A 21016-nucleotide genomic window follows, 5' to 3' on the forward strand; every position below is an offset into this window, starting at 1 on the left:
ATAGGCATAAGGTTACTGTTAGGGGATAGCTGCATAAAACTATCACCAACCTGATGGAGATGTCTATGAACAAATTTTGTACGGTAGCTCTTTCGAACATTTAGACAAAAAAAACTGATGATAAAGAAGAGATTGTCAATGAAAAGTAGATGATTCTTCATGCACGTGCCCAGAATAGCAACTCTGGTGCTTTGTCTTAAATGTCCTAAATGATCTAATAATTCAAATATGATTAGTGAAAAGATGTCTTTACCTCCTGCACCAACTATGGAGCACTCTCTTCTGGATACCCCTATAATTTCTACACCAACTATGAATGCAAACTCTAACAGATATGCAAAATATTGATTCTATTGTAGAATCGATGGAACAAGAGATGTACAACTATAGTTTTGATGCTTTAAATATCTCACATGAAACTAAGAATCTTATCCCAAATAAGAATCCTATCATGGAAACTTTGTAGTCTAGGAAAAAAAACTAAGATTCTATATATAAGCATGAGCATAACAGAACATATGCCAACTACAATAGAAAATATGCCATTAACCGTGTGAAGCTGCAAAAAAGACAATAATGAAATTACCTAATTCAATCAAATAGTCCAAATTATGAAATCTAAGAATTATTGCGGCAGTTGTAGAACCTATTTCAATTTTATGTAGCGTGGACCTTTCTACATATGCAGGCACCCATGCACCTACTTGAAAAGAAAACAATTTCCTAAAACGAATTACTAAATTTTAAGAACCGTGTCATATCCCCTATAATTCCAAGATGTGAAAATTTTTCTCATTTCAAATGATTAACCGCTACACAATTATTGCAACTAGGAAAATCAGTGCTCCTTCCCTAAACCAACTCTTACCCCATTTACAGATCATTCCAAAGTCCCGCTGAAGAAGAAGTTCTCGTTCCCTCTCCCTGCACCTTCAACCTCTTGTAGTTCCTGCCATGCACCCTATGCACCTTGCCCACCGGATAAACTTGATCCCCCAGTTTTGAAGCCAGAAATCCACCTCTCTCTGCCTCCTACCCCTCCTCATAAAAAGTCTGTTGCTTTTCCACTTTCTCTCATCCAAACCTTTTGGGAACTCCATACCACCCAACACTGGCAAAAACTATTGACCAGTTGGAACCCAACCATGGGTATAGCCACGAATAGATCCTTGTCCCATTGTCAATCCCCCACCTCCACTCCCAGCTCTGCACCAAACCCTTTTGCTTCACACTGAAACAACAAACCCTAGCTCCTCCAAACTCAAACTCATACAAAATCCCAAAAAAATCAAATAGGACGAGAGAATCTATCGCTCAAGCTGGAGAGAGGTCATTGAAGGAATTTAAAGACCCACTACCTTCCTAATGGGCAAATAAATGTTCTATGGATTTTGATCGCACGCCTTGTGGACAATTTGAAATCTAGAGATTGAAAACTAGGATTTTGATCTTTTATTCTTTGAAGGTGGACTTTTTTCAAAAAAAAAAAAAAGAACAAGAACCCACTTGAACATGGGATTCCACACTCGATTGTCAAGGATCCTACAGTTCATTTCACATGGTCTAAGAACAAATGTGAGCCTAAAACCATCTTATGCAGATTGGATTAGGCAAGCATAAACCATAAATGGAACAATATTAGCTAGAAAGTACACACTGCCTAGAGCTGCATATGACCACTCAAATTTGATTCTCGCCTTAAAGAACAACATGGCTACCTCAGGTAAATACATTTTATTGTGAAAAGGTGGTCATTGAAGAGTAGAATGCAAACACTTATGGTTGTATCATAAGTATATTGCTAAAAAAAGTTGCTAGAAGCAAAAAATTGCATTTTCTTATGGAATGTCAATAGCTTGGGAGCTAAGGTGCAATCCTTGAGGTAAATGAAAAATATTGAGTCTGGTGCAACACAACTCCATTCCAATATAATTGATTATTAGTGTCAATTGCATTGCATATTGGAGATTGCCCTAAAGGAGGAGGAATTATTTTGGCATCAGAAAGCCATAATGAATTGGCTTAGTGCAAGGATTTATGTAAAACATAGGCAAAGTAGAAGCAGTATCCACGTAATTGAAGTTAATGGTGTTAAAGTCGACTTTCATGATAAAATTCATGCGCTCTATAAGTAGTATTTTCAGGATTCCTTTGCCACTCCCATCAACTCTGCAGGTATGTTGGACCACTTATAAGATGGTCCTTGTGTTTCGTTAGTTGAAAATGAATATCTTGAAACAAGTCATTACGAAGAAGTCAAAAATGCCATTTTAGTATAACTAACAGAAAATCCCTTACCTGCTAGATTTGGGTTAGAATTTTACAAGTTTTATTGGCATATCATTGATGATGATGTGTTTAATGTTGTTGTTTCTTTAATTCAAAAAAAATAGCCAAAAGTGTTAGTCAAAAGTTTAGGGGGCAATAAGCATCAAAGGTTTTAGGCTAATTGCATTATACAACTTTTTTCATAAAATTATAACAAAAATTATGTTTGAAAGAATGATAAAATACTTTTCAAGCCAAATGAAAAAGGATAAAATTGCATTCTTACCTAGAAGATATATCCTAAGGAGGAACCATGATGATAAAATGAAACTTAGCAAAGTCCTATGATTATGGACATTGGGAATTCCTCAAGCTTTCTCTTTCAAAGTTTGGGTTTCTATGATTTTTGGACTAGAATACATACATGTATTTCTTTGGCTAGTTATGCAATGTTGATTAATGGTAAAGTAGCTCAGTTTTTTATTGTAGCAGGGGCATTAGGCAAGGAGATCCCTTATCTCCATTCCTATTTATTGTTGTTATTTAAATGTCATGCAGAAGGTTGATTTGTGAACTGTACCATCGTAATATTAAAATTCCTAAGCAACTAATATGACATCAACTTCTGAAGATCAATGTTTTGTAGATGATGTGACTTTGGTTTGCAAGGTTGACATTTATTCTATATGCTATATTAGAAATATATTAGCTGAATTGGAACTTAAAGTTGGACCAAATATTAATCCTCTTAAATTATTTAAATTCAATGATAGTCTATGTGATGATTTAACAACTTGCTTGGGCTGGAGAAAGCTAACCTGCGAATTTGATACCTTGAGCTGCCTCTTTTCAATGGCAAAACTTTAAGTGGTAGAATGTGCACTCCATGTGACTTTTTGCTTAGAAAGGTTACCTTCCAACTTATAGATGTAAGCTTTGTCTTATTAAGCTTGTTATTAACCAAATAGTCAGTTATTAGTTGATGGCCTTTCGAGTTGCCCAAGCATGTGATCTCTTTTATTAAGAAAGAATATTGTGGGTTGTTATGGGGGGATTCTATCAATATTCATAGACTTCATTTGCTCAATTGGTACATTGTGTTTTCCCTTAAAAAAGATGGCATGGGGACCCATGGCTTACTAATCTACAATAAAGCTCAAATTATCTTTTACTATTCAAATTGCTATTGAGAAATTATGCTTGGGCAGCTTTTCATAAAGAAAAAATATATATTGTCTAAAAGCATCTAGTTATACAAATGCAAGCCCAATGATTCTTGGGCTTGGAAGGGTCTCCTATGGGATTGGGAGGAGATAAGTCACGTCATTGCATGGAAATTGGGTAATGGCTATAAAGTAAGGTTTTGGTTAGTTAATTGGGGTTGGGGGTGCTTAATTTCCTTTAAATGATGGAGATTATGAGTTATATAAATATGACTTACGATACACGGTTAGTTGTACCCTTCAAAATTGAAAACCAAATTATTGGATTCACTTTGCTCTCCTTGGCTGAAGCATGTTTGTTGTCTTTTTATATGGATCGAGAAGGAAGGTGTTCATGTTTAAAGCTTGGCAGATTATATATTTACAAGAGAGTCAAGTTTAAGGAATCTAAGGATGTCTGATAAAAGGGAATATGGAAAAACACAGCTACACCTAGGGCACATTGTGTCTCTTTTTTGGAACACAGAATTAAATTGCTCTCCATGGATAGACTACAGACTTTTGGCATCAGCCTTTCTAATAAATACATATTATGTAAATGTGATTCAAAATATACCCTTCACCTATTTTTAAAAGGTAGTTTTCTGGCATGATGTGGAACTTCTTAAAAAAAATTGTATGCAAGTAAAGCTATCTTACTCTATGATAGCGACTTAGATATGGTGATGTTGTAGAAAACTCGATTTTAAATGGATAGATAAAGCATAGAGGATGGTTTTCACATTGTTCATTTGATATATTTAGAAATATAAAGCTCCACCAATCATGATGGAAGTTGTAAACTAACTTCCTTGGTTAGTAATAATATATGGGAAGGCTTAACTTATTCATTCTTAATGGTTTAAGAAAAATATAGCTAATATTTCTTTGTGGCTCAAGTGGGGAACATGTGCTCATGCTTGACCTTTTTGGAAATTCAAGAATCATGTTGCAAGCTATCATTTTGGAGAATGGATGTGTTCAAAATATTATTTTCATGCTAAAAGACAAATCAAGTAATTTTATTAGATCCAAAGTTCTCTCTGAACTTTAGAACATGAGAATGCAAGCTGTTGATTTGGCATGAGAGCCTGTTTATCATGTTATATTTTTTTAAGGAAAAGACATACTAGTGTTGGGCCCCAAACATTGGTATGTTTGGATCAAGAAAGCTATTTAATAGTTTTGGACAGGATGAGTGTGTTGTTTAATCGAGAAAGCTAGATGAGAAATCAAATTTATTTTCCTTTTTTTAGAAGTATTCTATAGAAACTTCTTTTTGTATTCTTTGCCATCTAGCATTGTAAATCTTTTTACAAGTTTTTTCTTAAGTTTCAATTTTTTGCTTCATCTATATTTTTTCACAATGTATGTCACTAATAGTTTCAAGTATACAACTAGGTACTACTTTCATCTATACTTGTTAACAACTTACGTGCTAACAATTTCAAGTGCACAACTGCTTACTAATTTGGTTAATTAAACTGACATGGTTTTGGATATGATGCAAAGTCCTCTAATGTGAACTAATGTCATTCATTATCTTCATTTTTCTATTTTACCTTATCTTCTTACTATAAAGATAAGGAGATGATGGATAAGATTGTTAGCAATAGCATTATACAAACAACTTACATGTACCTACTCCAAATAATAAGCTATCATAATATATCTCTTGTAGAGTCATGGATATAGGCATACATAATCACCAACCACTTATCTTATTGTCAGTTTTTTATGCTCCTAATGTGATTATTGATGTTTATTTGAAACTCCAGATGGTATTAGATTAAATTTACTAAAGTGATAAGTATTGTCATCTTCTCAATGTTACAACAAATTCATCTCCTACATATACCTATATTTTAGTAGAGTCATCAAGATGATGGTGCAAAAATAGAATCATTCTCTCAATATTTCAACATATTTGTTAAATGAGTTTAAAACTTGAGTTGGTCCAAATTTACTAGTCTATCTGTTCATGGCAAGGACAAGAAGGGTTATGTTAATGGTCATAGACATTTTCATCCTAAAATTGATCTAATTCATGGTGAATGAGATATTGCAAATCAACACATTGTGTCCTAGCTATCTAAATATGTAAAAACCATTATGCATTTGGCTTTCTTTTTATGAGCACTACTACTCAAGAATAAAGAGATAACATTCACGACATTTATTGAATTCAACAAAATTTAGCATGGATGCCAGTTATGCCAATAAACTTTTCAATTTAACAAGGGTGTTAAAGGTTTCAATGCCGATCTTCGGATCTCATATAATTTTTGGGATGAATCTTTTCAACATTGTCATATATCGATAAAAATACTCTTAACAATGCATAGAAGAAGATAACAAGTTCAAGCTTCTTGGTATCCTTGGTGATGATCATGATACTACTAGAATCCAATTCTTATGCCATTTTTTTCTCTTTCAAACCTTTTATTTGCCCATCAATGAGAAGAGAGACAATGAATAATGACTTGTTTTTGCTCCTATAGCCTTCCACTCTACCCAATTGTAACTAATACAATGTATTATGACCATTCTAACCATGAGAATAGTTGAAGTTGTCATCTTGTTGTCCTTTTAATTTCCATTGAACACAAGCAAGTCAATGAGAAAAAGTTTTCTTCATGCGGTCAAAGACAAACCACACAACCTTTTGCGATTTCTTTTATTTTTTTTTTATTTGTGGTTGTGGTATCAAAGCACTAACCTGATTTATTCTTGCAATGGTTGAACAACATGATTCTTTTTCAGTGTCACAAACCCAATTCTCATATCCTACAACACTAAATGTTGCTAACTTTGTAACTATCAAGTTGTCACATGAGAATTATTTCGTAATCATTTATTGACGAGAACAACCCAACTCTTGTTTAGTGCATCATCACCAATAGAGCACAAATATAAAATCTGGACTAAGTTGAGCAGAGGAAATTTGACTATCTTCTTCGTGGCTAGTTAACTGGCATATTATTAGGGGAAATTCTTGGATTTGTCATTGATCTTGAGACTTTCTTGGAGAAAAGTTTGCCCTTGATTCATAAGAGCAAAAATGTTTTCTCCTCTAAATACTTCGATCATTACAAAACAATTATTCTTTGACTAAATATATTGTAATATTTAAAGGTAGTTGTGATCAACTAGCTGCAATAGGAAAACTAGTTAGTGATAAGTCGATGGTTTTCAATTTACTCAATGGGCTTGGTTGAAGTTATAAGGCATTCATCACTTCAATGAAGGAACATCCCTATTCCATCATATAAATAGGTTGTGGCTTATCTCCAAAGTCAAGAAACATTCAAATCATACAAACTACCAAAATCAGATTAAGTCATCTACCACATCAAAATGTTGCATTTTATGGCCAACATTAAAATGATCAAAATTTCAAGAATAAACGTGTACAATCAGGTCAATTTTCTTCACAATGTTGTAACTTTATTCCTTATGGGCAGCAATCTTCATGACAAGATAGGCCACACCAAACAAACTAGTCCACTAATAAGCCAAACAACAATAATGAAAAAATTATTTGCCAAATATATTGTAAGTTAAGTAACTCTACTATTAAATGCTATCATAGGTTTAAAAATGCTTTTCATGCTGGTGACATTCCTCAAGTACTCTGCAGTTGATAATCAAGACCATCCCTAATTTTCAAACATAGGTACAGCCTTTCCAATAATTGATGATTTGGGTACCTAGCGCTTGTTTTTCTATATAATGGGAATGAACATATTATAGTTGGAGATGATAGTAGGTCGCTTATATCACATATTGGTCACACTAACTTACATTGTGAAATGGAACTATCCATGTTAATAATGTATTCCTAGTTCCAAGTATTAAGAAGAATCTGATGTTTGTTAGTCAACCTACCTATGACCAAAATCTGATTTTTAGGTTCTATGATGATAAAAGTGTCATAAAAGAAATAAAATTGGGAAAGGCGATGATGATTGGGAATGAAGCAGCAACCTATATGTCTTAAAGCCATATCTGCCATCTTACCAAGTTGCTTTCTTCTCCACAACACAATGTTCAGTGAGTCGATATTTGGGGAACCTTCACCTTGGCCATCCACACATAAACATAGGTTCATCTCTGCAAAAGCATGGTTTTGTTTCAGTTTTCAAAAACAGTAGTGAAACCTATTACATGATCTGAAAGTGCTATGGTGAAGTCATATATTCAGCTTAAGGTTATTTATATATGCACTATATATTGATAAGTATTACACCAGATTTGTTTGGATCTATCCTTTGAAGTGAAAGAGTTATTTTAGTGTTTTATGATTTTTGTCATAAACTAGTGAAAAATCAATTTGATAAAATCATCAGGATTTCTCGGTTAGATAGGGGCGGAAACTGTTTAACAAGTTCCAAACATATTTAAAACACATAAGCCAACATATCATGTCATGCTCATCAAACAAAAGCATAAAAAGCTTTGTTGAACTTTCTTTATCTTTGACTTATTTTGCGAATGCATCTCTAAAATATTGGGTGGAAGCTTTGAAAATAATAGTGTAGCTTCTAAATTGACTGTCCTCTTCAATTTTAAATATAGATATTACATATAAGTGACTTTTCAACAAAGATTTAGATTTTTCTTATCTTAGATTGTTTTGTTCAAGGTGTTATCCACATCTTAGAGACTATGCAAAGTAGAAGTTTGATTATAGATCGTTTTCCTATGTTTGTTTGGGACATAGTGAAATTCATAAAAGTTATCGCTGTCTTCGTTTACCAACAAGACATACATGTTATTTGTCATCATGTAATTTTTTGTATGAACAATGCTATCCTTTCATATGAAAATAGGTCCCTATGGCTGGCCAACAATTGGTCATTTGCTCTTTTCTGGATTGGGTCAGTGAAAAACTATCACATAGTGACTCACGGCCACCTGGGTCTTCTAGTCAATTTCCTTCAAAGATGTCAACAACACATGAGCAAGATCCAATAATTATGTTGACAAGCTATATCTGAGCATTTGGAGCGTTTGGATTTGCTTCCTACTAGTCAGCCATTTCAAGTTCATAAGCAACTAAAGATGATCCAAATTCTTCTAACGATATTCTTCTTGAAAAAGGGACTAAATTACACAATACATCCTCTTAAACTCACGCCTTTGCTGCTGGAATTGCATATGAACCAGGTTCACATACACATGTTCCATCCTCCAAATTCATGCAATGGTGACTACCTAAGGATGGTATATATAAACCAAATCCAAAATATTTTCTTAATGAAGTTGATATTTTTCATGAGCCCAAATTGACTAAGCAAGCTCTTTATGATCCAAGATGTTTTGAAGCTATGCAAGAAGAAATTGATGCCTTCAAACTAATGCATGGATTTAGTTCCTAAAACAGCCAACATGAACATTGTGTCCTGCAAATGGATCTTCAAGACTAAAATGAAAGTTGATGAAATAATAGAGAGACTAAAAGCTCACCTTCTTGCACCTGGCTTCACTCAAGTGCATCGAATTGATTTTTGGAATCTTTCTCTTCAATTATTAAACCACCTAGTATTAGAGTAATCTTACCGTTGGTGTTGAATTACAATTGGACCACTAAACAGTTGATATTCAAAATGCATTCTTACAAGGTACTCTTGATGAACCAGCTTTTGTGAAGCACCCACCTGAATTTCTAGGTCCAAATAAACCATCTCATGTGTGTCGACTTAATCGTGCTCTCTCTATGGATTGCGACAAACTTTATGGGCATGGTTTGGTAGGTTCACTAACTGTATATCTTCTAGACTTCTTGCCATAGGCTTCTTCTACAGTGTTGCAGAATCCTCGCTTTCCATTTGTCATCATGATGAAGGCAACACTTTTCTTCCACTCTAAGTAGATGATATTATAATTACAAGAAGTAATGCAAGTCATGCTTTCCCACGTTATAAATCAACTCGGTGCATAATTTTAGATGAAAGATCTCGGTACTTTGACCATTAATTTTTGGCAGTTCAAATGTCATAGTGGTTTTTTTTATATCAAGAGAGATATGCTTGTGAAATATTAGATAAAATTGGAATATCGTATGAACATTTTCAACTCTTATGGCAGGTAGATCACCACCATAGTCAAAAATATCGTCTGTGGGCAAAAACAGAGAGGTTTTTCTCGAATATAATATAGCAAATTAGAAAAAAAGGGAAGCATACAGTTTTTAAAAAAATTAAAAACATGAAAAAATAAAATAAATGAAAAACTTATAAGACAACATCAAAAAATAAGAGTATAAGCAACAAATAAAAATTGAAAAACGGAAACAATCAACATGACATTAAGATATGTAAAAAAAATGCCTAAAATGAAAAAATGTGGAAAAATGTCAAAAAAACACGTTTTTTGTGCTTTTTTTTTTACTTTGGCAATCTTTTTTCCAGAAAAACAGTGTTATTTGCCATTTTTTACTGACTTATTTTTCATGTTTTTAACGTGTTTTTTCGTGACTGTTTTTTATGGCTATGTTTACAATTACCACTTGATTCTCCAAGCCATTTCATGATATTAAATTATTTCAAAGTATCATTTGTAGTTATAATATTTGGCATTCACCAGGCCTGATTTACCTTTCAATGTCAATTATGTGTCTGATCAGCATTTGCATGCCCCTTCATAACATCATTTTCAATTGGCAAAATGAATCTTAAGATATATTAAGGGGTCACTTTATTATGGTCTTTATTCTCTCAAACATAGTCCAATAAATTTACATGCCCTTTCTGATTTAGATCGCGTTGGTTATGCCATATCTTGTAGGTTTACTACAGAATGTCGTCTCTGGAGATAATTATATATTTTGGAGCGCTAGCTAGGTGACAACCTACTATTCAAAATTCAATTCTGACACTGAATACAGACCTTTTCCCCTTCTGCCAGTGTAGAAATTACTTGAATATCATATATTCTTCGAGATCTTGGTTTATATTTATCTCAAGCACCAACTATTTTTTGTGATTATTATTAGCGCTATATATGGCCATTAATTTGGTATTTCACAACCAGGCTAAAGATATAGAGATTTATTACGGTTTTGTCTAGGAAAAAGTCGCTCAAGGACAATTAGTAACTAAATTTCAATCCTTCAAATTCTCAAGTGGCCGATATTCTTGTTAAGCCATTTACAGGTCTCGAACTTGGCTTATGGACTAAACCCACACCAAGTTTGAGGGCACGTATTACTAAAGATCCTAGTCTTTGAAGGGATTGACTCAATAGTTGGTGTGAGGCCTGGTAGGTGGCTAGTTCTAGTTTCAAATACACAGGGACACGGTATTACTGAGGATCTTAGTCTTTGACGGGGTTGACTCAACAGTTGGTGTGGGGCTTTGTAGGTAGATAGTTTTATATTCAAATACCTGGAGCGTCAACATTATGTGTTGCAAAAGGAGGGTCACTGATATGCAAGTTAAAGCATTGGCAGAGCAGCACTCTAAGACACCAAATTAGACCATGTATTTTGTGTGGACAAGAGGTTGGGTGGAAGCTTCAACTCTCCTTTAAGTGGTCAGATGAAATATTTTGCTCACCTGTATTATTGAGCTACAATTGCATTACTTTGAAGAGAACACAGTGACAGTCAACACTAATGTACATGAAATGGACACAATGAAAATGTGTGGTAATTGTCAATGGTTTTGGTGCACCTGTTCACAAGCTAACTGATGATTATGTACCATTACTCTAGCCATATTTGGTAACTGTTCCAATCAAGAGAATAGTTCTTGTCATATGATTCCCATTGAATAGGAGTTTCAAATCAATGAAAGAAAGTTTTCTTCGTGTGGTCAAAGACCCTTTGGCTGTGTCTTGTATTTTTTTCATTTGTTATTAGTTTTTAAGGCCAAAGGAGCATCTACTTTTCTTGCCCTTTTTGCTACTATAGATTTCAAGGACCTGAAAAAGGAGGCAACCGAAATTCCACCACACTTATAAAAGAAGCTCGGTCACACATGGGAGCATTTTTGGGATCTTCATGGACAACTCGGTAAACCAAGGCCCAACTTTCCATTTACTTTTTTTGTTTTTTTCGTGTCCATATAATCAATCTCACCAAAGCTTTGTAGAACATTGGTCTTTCTCATTTTATTACATCATTCGTCCAGTACTTTGGCCGGCATTTCATAATTGTCGCCAAAGAGCCTTCCTAAAACATGTTCCCTGTTTTTTTAGGGGCAGGCCGAACAGTTAAACCTCTGGATTTGAGTAGGACTAAACTAAATGTGCATCCAAATAATATATGACGCAAATAAAATTTTTTAATTTTTTCAATGTATTGTTTTTTTCAATTAGTTGAGGTGAAGTCATGGCCTAGGTGGCCCTCCCCCTCCCTCCGCCCCTGCCTGGACTGACCTAGCTGTTGGTGCTGCTCTTAGCTGTTGCTACTGCCGACTTTTTCTAAACATTAATTGTGAACTAAGCATGGACAACTAGTATGGTTTCATAAGAATTCTGCAATAACGTCAACCTTCTGTCTTATCCAAGACTTAGGAGTTTTTTGTGAATATATTGTAGAAGCATTATGACAAAATAGGACGTCAAACAAATGGTATAAAAATGCAGTAATAGGCGAAACCTGGTTATGTATGGCTTTGCACGAAAAATTTCGTATGCTAGTACGGTTAATGAAAAGAATGCTTCGGTTTGATAGGAAAAAAAAATTGTAAGGACAAAAAAAAGTGAAAAGACTTAAAAGGACTTTTTTCAATCATTTCAAAAGTGTTCCCTTTTTTCATTGACGGTAAGTACGCACACAACTCAAACCCAGTGACAGGCGCTGTGCTTCGTCAACGGACCCGTGACCCAAGCATTAATTTGCTGAGACTGCGATGCCCCGCTTCTATTTGAGAGCAAGCTCTCGCAAAACCTAATGCAACTTCGGCCAATGTCTCACTGCCAGTATATAAGTATTCTTAACACCCTACTTCCTAGAATGCTCGGGCAACTTGTTCCTGGACAAAAGTTACAAGTTGTTGGTCCAAAATTAAGACGAAGCAGCCATATTCGGAAATGAAACGAAAAATCAACTGACCCCTGTTACATATGCTTTACCAGTTTCGACTTGTTTAGATCCATGGAACAACAAAACCTTCACACCATGAATGGTGTCCCTTTCAAGATGCGAAAGTAATAACAAATTAGATCAAGTAACAAAAGATAAACAAGCGGGTAATGCATACTTTCTTAAACTTTTGATCTTCTAGAAGGTTTGAACCTCTGTAACCACCTGTAACAAATTGTTTGAGAACCGCCTTAAATGAAGAAATGTTTGTCATTTAGAAAATCTCTTAGAACTGTCACCATACATGTACAAAACATCTATTTAGATTTTAGTACTCAAACATGAATAGAATGTTGAAAAGCCTTCACAAGAAGTTAAGAACATCAAGAAGTGCTTATGCCAATACATGTACCCTTCCATTAAGGGCAACTACAAAATCGAACAAATGATGCTACAAATCATCTCGTCCTCCTCGATGTTGTCTTGTACCCTCAATTCCACCTGTGACGCTGCATTCACTGACATTCATCAGGATTCCCTGACATACTCTAAAGCTGGACATGGATCCAGATCTAAACGGAAGAACCAGAGGTGAAGCTGAGATTTGAATCTAGATATAGGGTCAATTTTGGATCTAGAGTTTGGTTTTTTTACTCAGATTATGATCTAGGACTTTGTTTTGGATCTAGGTTGGGATTTAGATCCGGACCAAAATATAGGGCTTAGTTGTGGATCTAAATTTGGGTTTTGGATGTAGATCAAGATCCAAGGATATGTTTTGGATCTAGAGTTGAGATTTGGGTCAAGATTTGGATCTGGGACTCAGGTTTGGATCTAAAGTGACATTGTGGGCTGGATCTACATCTGAATTTAGATCCAATTTGTAGATTGAGGTTGACTTGGGACTAAAGTCCATAATTAGATCAAAATGGGTCTCAAATCGACTTGACATTGAATTGGATGAGAAGTTGGCCAAAGGGAAATTGAAGCATTTGAAGTCAAAATTTGTAAAAAATTATTGTAAATTTGTTATAAATTGTTTGAAAAATTCTGAATGTCTTGAAATTTTTGGGGTGATTACAAGGGGTCATGAAAGCAATGGCCCTTATATGATGTATTCTAAGATGCTTGTTGCTTAAGAGAGTTTTAATCCAGTGTTATTGTAGCATTATAATGTCGGATACCTCTCTAATTTGTGCTTAATGCTTTCCTTCTGCATTTAACTCCTTTAAGATTGGTGCGTGTATATATTCTGGAGCTAATAACTTTTCCTTCTTTTGGTCATAGAAGTGATGGTTTATTTCAGTTGGTCCATTTTGACGTTGAGGGCTAGCTCTTATTACTTTAATTTGGGGTATCAACACATTGTTATTTCCTAAAACACAGTGATGAGGTCAAAATTGTTCCATAATTTCTTTTCATAATCATATTTTACTCATGTTATCGTTCAAATGAGTAAGTTTAATTCAAATAATTGTGATGAATTTGCTGAAAATGTTATGGACACTTTTATGGCTGCTCATTCGATTTTACCACAAATACTTGCACTGAAATGTGTCAATAGAATGATGTTGCAAAGTGCAAACACAGCCACTTATTAATGTTTCTTATGTTTGCCAACATTTTTTCAGTGTTAGGCTCAAGGTTTCTGAACTATTTGCTGCAGAAACAAAAGCTTTCCTAGTTCTTATCTTCAAGGCAAAGCACTTTTAGAAACATTTTGTGTCAAATTTATAATTATTTTTCAGCTCCATATTTGTGGCAAGAAGTATTTTGTTTATTTACAAAGTCACTGACATGATAACCCTTGAGCATTATGTTGTTAAGTGTGCAACCACAACAAGCATCAACATGCAACAAGAAGGTAAACATTTAGTAACGCACCGTTTTCGTTGCGAAAGATTTATGGCAACGGAGATGCTGCGTGACAACCACTGTTACTAAAAGTCCCGTAACTGATTGTATTAGTAACTAAAATATGCTTTGTTATTGTCTCGGTATTAGCAAATCTTTTGTTATTAATAATGTACAGTAACAAAATGATGTGTTGCAATTCTCAGTCACACCTGCGAGGTTTGTGTTTTTAATAACAAAAAAAATTGTTACAAATCATTGAGAGAATTAGTATCAAAGTGGTGTGTTACTAATTTTGTTTTTAGTAACAAAAAATTGCTGTACAGATTGGTGAGAGAATTAGAAATGAAATTATGTCTTACTAACTTTCAAGTTTCTCTTTTTTAACCCACGGCTCCTTGAATTGGTGCCATCCTATTACATTTATAATCCTATAACCAAAAAATAGATATTTACAGCAAAAGAATCAAAATTAACCCACTAGGGATGGCACCTATACCTAGACCACAAATTGTACTGAGTACTACACAATTTGAAGATCATCGTACCTTCATGTTGAGTATCATTTCTCCAGCTCTAAATATACCATATGACTGTGTAGAAGTAATACCAAGCTAGTGATCAAATTTTCTTTTTAAATTTCCTCTTATACCACCATATGAGGTGTTGTTTAATGCCTCTCCATGCTAGAAGCTTTTGACCAAGTTTAGAAGCCACTGAACTCCACAAAAGGCTTGACTTTTACACATTTGAAGAATAGATGCACTTCATTTTCCTCTTTACACTTGCAACAATCAAAACATGAAGCACTTCATTTTCCTTTCTTAGTCCACAGCTTTTCTCTCAACTTCTGCTTGGAAGCACAATAACAGACCCTCTCCCAAACTGTTTTCCTTGATGACACTGATCAGGTTTGGTATGCTAATATAAACTGTCCAGATTGACCCTCGACAGGTGATGGCTCTTTCACTTCCGGCTTGACATTTTCTACAAGATTAATCAAACTTCTGTTTCGAGTGAGCATCTGCCTTACCATCATTTGCAACTGCGTGACATCATTGTGAGGGAATGGCATCAAGTTGATAATCTCAAATCAGAGATCCTGCTCAACTGTCCATCCATACCAGAGCTCTATTTCCATCCTTAACACACCAAGTATATGATCACATCTCTTATTTGCTTCCAAGCTGAAACAATACATTCCACTGAGCTGAGCATCAGCAAATGAATTAGCATGTCTATTAGATTTCAGGCAAGCCGTCAAAATCTACAGTGATTAAAGAAGCATGCCAAATTAAGGATATGATACAAGTAACTAAGTAAAACAAAATCTTAGAGTAAGTATTTCAACCAAGTAAGCTCACAACATATTGTTGAAATGGACCAATATCCAGCTCGATTGAAGATTCAAAAATCATGGTTTTTCTCAGCTCTCCAAGACAATATATTTTATCGATCATGGTGCAGAACTGAATAGTCCATCAATGAGTGATTGGCCATGTTGTTCAATCTGAGCCACAAAAACTAATAAGCTGCAACGATCTTGAGCATGATTACATAAGTATACCATCGCCTGGATTATATATACGTGAGATACCAAATCAGCTGAAAGTTTATTTCCATGGAGGCTTTTGTATTTGCTTCCATCATGCAGTTTACAACCATCATCATTGGTAAGCTTAGAAGTGGCTTTATAAGAAAGGGAATCACTTAATGAGAAAATATATACTAATCTTTAAAGGAAAAATGCAAACAAAGCAAGTCTACCCATTAATAAAAAACCATCATGATCTTTCGGGATCTGGGAAGCAAAGAGAAGTAATTCCATGGCATATTCAACCAAGTGCTCAAGCATGGATGCAAATATCATTGGACAATCAAAAGGCAGAGGCAATCAAAATCCACCAACAGTGTCCACCAGCCATACAATCATTAGCCTATAATAAGTTAGTCCTTTGCTGAATAAGTGTGCCATCCTGTGAAAAGTAATGAAAACAAGAAAACGTTAGAGCAGCACTAGGGCAATACTATTCGTATGAAAACAAACAAACAAACAAATGAATATAGATAGAAGGATAACTGATGGAGGATATCAAACTAAACAACAAATCCTTCTTAATGTTTTCATTTTTTCACATATTACAATGCCCTCTAGCACTAATAATAACAACCATTTCAAGGGGTATCGGTGTAACATACAGGATTTATGTTTGCATCTTCAAAATTTATTTTGGTCTTTGGAGTGCTTCAGAAAAATGTGGTTTTATTTTGAAATGAGAGAGAAATGGACTCACCCGTCGGTACGAGGTCCGGCCGTTTCCAACGCCTTTATTTGGGATAACCCAACCAAGAACTAGCCTCTTGCTTTACACATTCCGATATTTGAAATGTCATCCTAAATCCTCACATGCATGTGTGCTCAAGTCTAAATAAAATATATTGAGACAAATTTTGAAATGATTAAATATGGTTTGATTTTAGAAAAAAACAATTTGAAAATCGAAAATGACATGCTCAATGCAAATTAACATGTACATCAAGCGTGTTTAGGTGTTTACCGGGTTAGACATGCCTCAACTTCAAAATTATAAAAAAAAAATAACTCACCCCGAATCCTCACTTTGTAATACATATCCACATACAATCAATCCATCAAAATAAAGAATTAGATAGAGAAATGAAAAAATGATATACGATGAGAGAGCAAGAATAGGTAGAGAATAATTAAAAGAGATTAAGAAATACATAGAGAGAAATCAAGATAAAAGAGGGAGAGAAAAAGAGAGATATTTGAAAGAGAAAGAAATAAATGAGAGAGAAATAAGAAGAGGTATAAAATAAAAAGGAGAAATAAAGATGAGAAATTAAAATGAGAGAAATATAAGTTAAAATAGTCGAAGAAAGTTAAGAATGAGAGAAATAAACATTACAATGAAAATAATAGGAGTAAAGAATGAGAGAAAAACAAGTTAAAATGAAAGATAGAAAAGTTAAAATAAAAAAAAAAACAAGTTTAAGAGAGATAAATGAGTTAAAAGAAATGAAGAAGCTAGGTAAAATGATAAAAAGATAAGTTAAAAGAAGAACGAAAATGATCTTGAGGAAAATGTTTGCCTTGGTCATGCCCTCCGAAGTTTTAAGGAAAATCCTTAGCTCTGGAGAGACATTAGATCTTCAATGGATTGTTATAAAGAAAAGAGACAAGAAAATGATAGAAAGAAAACTTATAAATACCTTAAAAAAGGATTGATGTAGAGGCGGCTCCTTAGCTCCTTCAGGCAAAGAGAAATATTTTGATAGTGGCATGAATGGGTTGAAGATGCTCCTCAAGAGTCCATCACAAGCTCCGTTATGGTTTTCTCTTGTTGGAAATGAAGGTTTGGAGTTGAGCATTAGGTAGGAGAGAGAGCAAAACAAGAAAAATTGAACAAGAAGAAGAATAGAAAAAAGAATAAATATAGAAGAGGAGAGAGAGAATTCAAAGACTTGAAAAGATGATGTATTTTCCATGTTAAATAATAGAAATGAGGAGGTATTTATAGATGAAGAAGAGTCAAGGGCATTGTGGTCTTTTTTAAAAATGAAATTAACTATTAATTGGTCATTATTTGGTTCAAATAGTTTAAAAACACTAAGAGGGTCAAATTTGTCCAAAAATATGTTGACTGAGGGGTTGACCGCAGTAGCGGGCAGTTTGCCCAGCCAAGGCCTGACCACCCACTAGCAAGCCTAGACAATAGCAGGCCAGCCACAGGCCTATTTTGGCATGTGCTAGCTGACTGTTGGCCTAGCCTGGCCTATGCTGGCCAGCCGCAGGCCCATCCAAGTTGGGGCCAGGCCGCACCAGGCCTGGTCCTGGCTACGCCTGGCCGACCGGTGCTGGGTTAGGGCCAGGGCAGGCCAAGCCAGGCCACGCCAGGCCAGGGCTAGGGCAGGGCCAGGCCTGCCCGAGCCTGGATTGTCCAGACTAGGTTCGGTCAGCCTGATGCGTTGGCTGTGGGTCCCAGAAAGGACATTCAATGATATTTTTTGAAAATCAATGGTATTTTGGGAATCTTAAACTAGAAATGGTCGGTATTTAGAAAATGATCATAATGTCCCAATAATTGGACTAGAAATGACCGCGACTTATATTCGGATCTGAAAATGGATCTAACCCTCAGATTTGGGGCAGGATCTGTATCAAAAGCTTCCAATGGATCAAAAATAATATATTTAGATTTGGATCTCAAATTTTGATCCAAAAATCATATTTGGTTCTGAATCTTAGATTTAGATATGGACTAAGGTATATGTGAAATTGAATCTAAATTTGGATCTAGATCAAGAATTTGGAACTGAATAAGGATATGGATCTAGACTTTGGATCTTAGGTTCAGATCGGGTCTGAATTGATATGTAGGCACAATTTGGGATCAAATGAGTCTAGAATTGAGATTTGGATCAGAGTCTAGACCTAAAGTTTTGTTGTGGATCCAGTTTTAGAATTTAGATTTGGATATGGATCCATTTTGTATGTGGTTTGAATCCAGGGATCTATTTTGGATCTCAGCCTAGTATTTGGATCTAGGTTTAGATCTAGGGCTTGTTTTGAAACCTTCTGCGTGTGAAACTGAGAGATAGGGAGAGAGAGAAAGAGTTTCTCTGCGGAGAAAATTCTCCATGGCCACGCAACTGCCGCAAACCAAAAAACAAAGGAAGCAAAGGAAAACGCAACACAGAGAGAGTGTGTGTGCTCACACCTGGTATTGATGAACGACACCAGATTCAGCCAGAGAGAGAAGTCGAAAACGAATGATTCCAGCTGATTTCAGCGCCAAAGTCAAGTAAATACAGTGGAGTATGCGACGGAAGGTTCGCCAATGCCGCAAATCAAGTAACGCTGATAAAAGATCCATGCTTGCGGGCATCGCAAAAACAACAGAGGAATTACTGGAACACGCAAGCAAAAAAATTGGAAAGAGTAGCCCCAGTCATAGTCTCCTAACTATTTGCCTATGATGGAGCACCCTAGATGGATAACAGTCGGCTGAAAAACAAAAAAAGGGTCGTCGGAAAATCCGTAGATCTCTCTGTTTCTCCCGGGGAAGGAGCACGAAAATGGGTATATATAGTCCCCGTCAGCAACGAAAGCTCCATTTCGTGATGAGTAACCGGAGCTTCGTTAACAGACAGTTTTCGTTGCAATCCGTGTACCTTAACGAAAGGTTTTGTAAGTAAAGCTGCATAACAAAAGATGCTGCAACAAGAGTGTATTTCGTTGCTGATATAAGCCATCTACAACGAAGTTGTTCTTTAGTTACTAATGCCAACAAACAATAACGATTTCCTATCTTGCGTTGCTAAAGATAATGTTTCTTGTTTTGATCGACAAAATATGAATTGTTTGGATGTGATAACACAAGCATAAGAAAAACCATTTTCGAGCACGGATCAACAAATGTCAATTATCCATATAAGATATTATATAGACAACCATATGAATCACAATCATATCTTTTACCATAAAGAATGAATACTATCATTGAACAACTTTCTACAAAAATATAAAATTATGTTATGTTTAAATTCTAACGAGTTTATAAATAATCAACCAAAACACTCATTTCAAGCGCCAAGTTAAGAAAGACCACAGGCATGTGAGTCGTCTACTTGTCTTCTAACATATCAAGAGCTCTTATACACAACTTTTTTTATTTTTCTTGAAGCATACATTACTGGCAATACCCTAGCACAAACCCCTATTTGGTAGCTGATAGAGCGTTCTACATCCATCAAGACATTCTTAGAAATGACAATATTCAACAATAGAATAATTTTCATCATGCCACGATCTACCCTTCTTAGACCTGCCAACCTTTTGGGAGCTCAATATTGAAAGCTCTTAAGCTATTGAAGAATGAAGTTTTGGGATATGAATTAGACTCAACATTTAGCAAGTGAGTAGTATTTAAGTTCGGTTGAGACCCATCCAAGTCAGAGATAGATTCACCGTTCTCATTTATAGACATATTATTGTGTATATCTCTACTATCATTATGGCATTAGAGACTTTAAATATATTAAGAAAATTTTTATAGCGTTTCTGTTTTTAGCACTCTTGTGTTTTCATCTATTTAGATAATGTTGTAAGACATTGCATAATCATATAATGCACAATTTAATTTACAACATAGTTGGATCTAAAAAATGTGAATCAGATTACCTAGACAAAGTCAACACATTGGAATCAACATAGATACGTTTCCTAAGGAGGCCCTCACCAAACTTACTTGTATCCATTTCTCATACGATATTGTTAGACTTAGCTTCTCGTGCTTCAAACTATTCTTAGTTCTCTCCTTTGTAAAAGCTGGTCAACATTTTTCTCTTTTCAATGGTTGAATAAGTCTTGATCTTTAACCCTCTCTTTCAGTTTATTCTAGGTGTTTGCACTTCTCTCAATATACGTTGAACTAAATAGTAAACTTGGCCATCATTCCAAAACATGTTCTCAACCATTAGTGTTGGTAGGTAAGCAATAGAAACAATAATCCACCAAATAGTTCTCATCTTTCTTGAATAATATGATATCTTTCATAACAACATATGTAGGGGTAAACATGAACCGAGTCGAGCCCGAGCTTAGTTGGTTTGAACTCGGGTCAACTTCTATTTGCAT

The sequence above is a fragment of the Nymphaea colorata genome, chromosome 4 (genome assembly GCF_008831285.2).
Source record: "Nymphaea colorata isolate Beijing-Zhang1983 chromosome 4, ASM883128v2, whole genome shotgun sequence".
NCBI lineage: Eukaryota > Viridiplantae > Streptophyta > Magnoliopsida > Nymphaeales > Nymphaeaceae > Nymphaea > Nymphaea colorata.